At 38.9% G+C, this 3324-nt stretch overlaps 1 non-coding gene across 1 annotated transcript; it reads left to right on the top strand.

Annotated features, from left to right (window-relative positions):
• The first annotated feature begins 614 nt into the window (after window positions 1-614).
• LOC145003635 (small nucleolar RNA R71) lies at window positions 615-721 on the top strand. Its single transcript, XR_013662087.1, has one exon. It is a non-coding gene; the product is annotated as a small nucleolar RNA R71 (small nucleolar RNA).
• The last annotated feature ends 2603 nt before the right edge of the window (window positions 722-3324 follow it).

Genomic DNA, 3324 nt, shown 5'->3' on the forward strand with positions numbered 1-3324 from the left:
TCCTGAGCATGGTTCTTGTTTCTTGGATAGCAGCATCATGATCACTAAGCCTTTTTTCGGAAGCAGACACAAATTTAGTAAGCATATCTTCCAAGCTTGGCTTCCTTTCTTGCACCGGCTCCTCCTTTTGGTAAAATCCTCTCCCTTTTTGTCTATACTTCTCCTCCTTAGCCTTCTTGTACTCTTCGTAAGGAAGCCACTCTTTCTTTTGTTTGCGCCAGTCCTCATCATATCGGTCTCCGCTCGAATAACACGCTTGCGCCTTCTTGTTGCCATTCTCATCCAAATCGCAGTCTCTAGTGAGGTGAGGTCCATTGCAGTTTTCACAACCCACCCGAATAGCATGGATCGTTTGATCCATTTTATCCATTCTCCTATCCATGGTTTTTAGCATAGCCATGACCGCGGATAAGTCTTCAGTAGCAGCATAAGCGGCTCCCCTCGTGACATCATGCCTAGGGTTATGGTATTCTCTAGAGTGTTTAGAGAATTCTTCAATCAATTCTTTAATCACCGGGGGTGGCTTCTTTGTAAGTGGGCCTTGCGAGTCTAGCAACTGCCGGGTTGTGACATTGACTCCATCATAGAAGATGAAAACTTCTTGTTGGCTGTTTAGATCATGGTGTGGGCAGTTTCTTAGCAGACTCTTGTACCTCTCCCATGCTTCATATAGCGACTCTCCAGCTTGTTGTTCAAAGTTTGCAATGGCCTTCTTCAGCTTGGCTATCTTGGAAGGTGGGCAAAAGTGATCAATGGATTTTTCCTTCATCTTGGCCTAAGTAGTGACTGATCCGGGGGGAAGTGACTTAAGCCAGTCTTTAGCAGCACCTTTGAAGGTTACCGGAAGCATACGAAGTAGTTGAGTTTCGCGGGTTACATTTGTAGGCATCTTCATGATCTTTCCCATAGAAAGGTATTTCTTTGAGTGAAGCTAGGATATGACCTTTTAGCTCGAAGGTAGCAGTAGCGGGAATTGCGGGTTGCACAAGTCCCGGGCCATTTTCGTCGCGCATCCTCTTCTTCCATTCTCCCATGGGGATTTCATCAATGTTAGCCATTGTGAACGCTAACTCTTCCTCCGACTTGGTTTCTTGCTCGTACGTTGCCTCCTCTTCTTCCTCGGTCTCATACCCAATATCTTCTTGAATTGGTTCCTCAATTATCAAAGAAGCGCTAGAAGCTCCTGATTTACTGCTCTTCTTTTTCCGAAAAACGGTCTTCAAGTTGGACAAAGGTGATTTCTTTGGTGTACTTGAACTCTCCACGTCCTTTCCTTTGTTCCTTTTCAATGTGGATTCGGGATCTTCAAACGGGGGTACCAGTGGTGTGTTTGATCCTTTGGTCATGAAAGTCCTGAAATCAATAGAATAAAAAGCGTAAAAAGAACAAAAAGATTGTACTAAAAAAAAAAAAATTTACTGCTAAATAAACTGCTACTCGCCAAGTAGGTGCGATTGCACTCGGCGAGTATCAGTGATATTTTGAAAAAATTCTAAATTTAATACTAAACTAAAATAGATACTAAAACCTAATTACTAATTACTAAATTGCAATAAATGAACTTTATGCAAGTAAACTCACACAAAGGATCGAAAAAATTAGGAATTAGCTTAATTATTTAGAACCGTTCCCCGGCAACGTCGCCAAAAACTTGATGTGTGTGTAATGCACTTGTTTTATCCCTACTTTTAATTAATAAATTGAACACACAAAGGCAGTGAACCTGTCTTTTAGTGGTATAGATTAGTAAGTAAGGTGTCGAACTCAGGGAACGGAAAATTAAACTAATAACTAATTTTAACTAAAACAACTAATAAAAGTAAAGGGTTTTCTCTAGTTTTGCAAGACTAGAAACTTAAACACACTAGATTAACTAATTAACTAAAGCAACAACTATTCACCAAATTTGATAAAGATGTTTCTATTTAGGTTCAACCAATTCACTCCTATGGTTATTTAAATTTATGGTAGATTAATTGCTATTGGTTACCAATTATAATAGTTAGGTTCATGTTCATTACTCCTAACCCTTAGACAATTAACTAATTTAAGCGTTGATCAAGTGTTTAAACTAATTAATTCCCTAGATTAATGATTTGGATTAAATAAGATTTGTAATGGTCAATTAAGTTATTAATTCAATTAACCTCTTGTTGATGGTTTCTCAAACAAGCTCACACATTAATCTTCCTATTTTCTTATTAATCTTAGTTTCACAATCATTACTTCTAAGCATATGGTTTAGTGTTCACATAGACATATGAGGTTAACAATTAAGAGATGTTCATGCAACCTAATTGCCTTCCAATTAACAGAAAATAGTAGTGATTAATACATAAGGTTCTTTAACAAACTTAATTTAATAAATCACCAATAGACAATTAAGCAAGAATTAATAATTAAACCATAGGAGTTCCTTGGTATTCCCCAAACAGAAACAAAAACGAATTTAGTTCATAATTGCAGTATAAACAAACATAAAAACAAGGTTTACTAAAGCAAACATGTTCAATTCCTAAATCTAAGTGGTAGAATTAACCTAATTGCTTGAATTCTTCCAAAGATTGAAGCTTAGGTTTCCTTAGCGTCTTCTAGGGCTCTTAGTCGCAGCTTAACCTTAAAAATCGCCAGGAATGTTGTCCCATTAGATAAGGATTCGTCTTTTATAGATATCCCAAAACAGGGTGTACTCGGCGAGTAGCAGAACCAACTCGCCGAGTAGGTCCATAGTTATCCGTCTTGAATCAGAAGTCGTAGCTATCTTCTGGAACATCCTCGTGTACTCGCCGAGTAGAGTCGTCTACTCGCCGGGTAGATGGCCTTTTTTCACTCTTTGGTCTTCAATTGCTTCCCCTTGCTCCCTTTTACTTCCAAGCATATCTTCTGGACTGAAAACAAAATTCACAACATTTTAAGTACCTTTTGTCCACATTATTCACATAATTAACTAAAAATAACTAAGAATATATGCTAAATAATTAACTAATTATGCACATATCAACTGTCAATCTCATGTAAACGTCTCGCATCAGGATGCTCTCCGAACTACGACTCAGGGCATCGGCTACCACATTAGCCTTACCCGGGTGGTTCAGGATCTCACAATCATAATCCTTTACCACATCCAACCATCTCCTTTGCTGCATGTTCAGGTTGGGCTGATCCATCAAGTACTTCAGGCTCTTGTGATCCGTGTATATGGTACACCGAACCCCATACAGATAGTGACGCCAGATCTTGAGGGCGAACACCACTGCCCCCAACTCTAAATCGTGGGTGGGATACCTTGCCTCATGAGGATTCAAATGCCTTGATGCATATGCT

Source organism: Lactuca saligna, chromosome 6 (genome assembly GCF_052625555.1).
Source record: "Lactuca saligna cultivar CGN05327 chromosome 6, ASM5262555v1, whole genome shotgun sequence".
Lineage (NCBI taxonomy): Eukaryota > Viridiplantae > Streptophyta > Magnoliopsida > Asterales > Asteraceae > Lactuca > Lactuca saligna.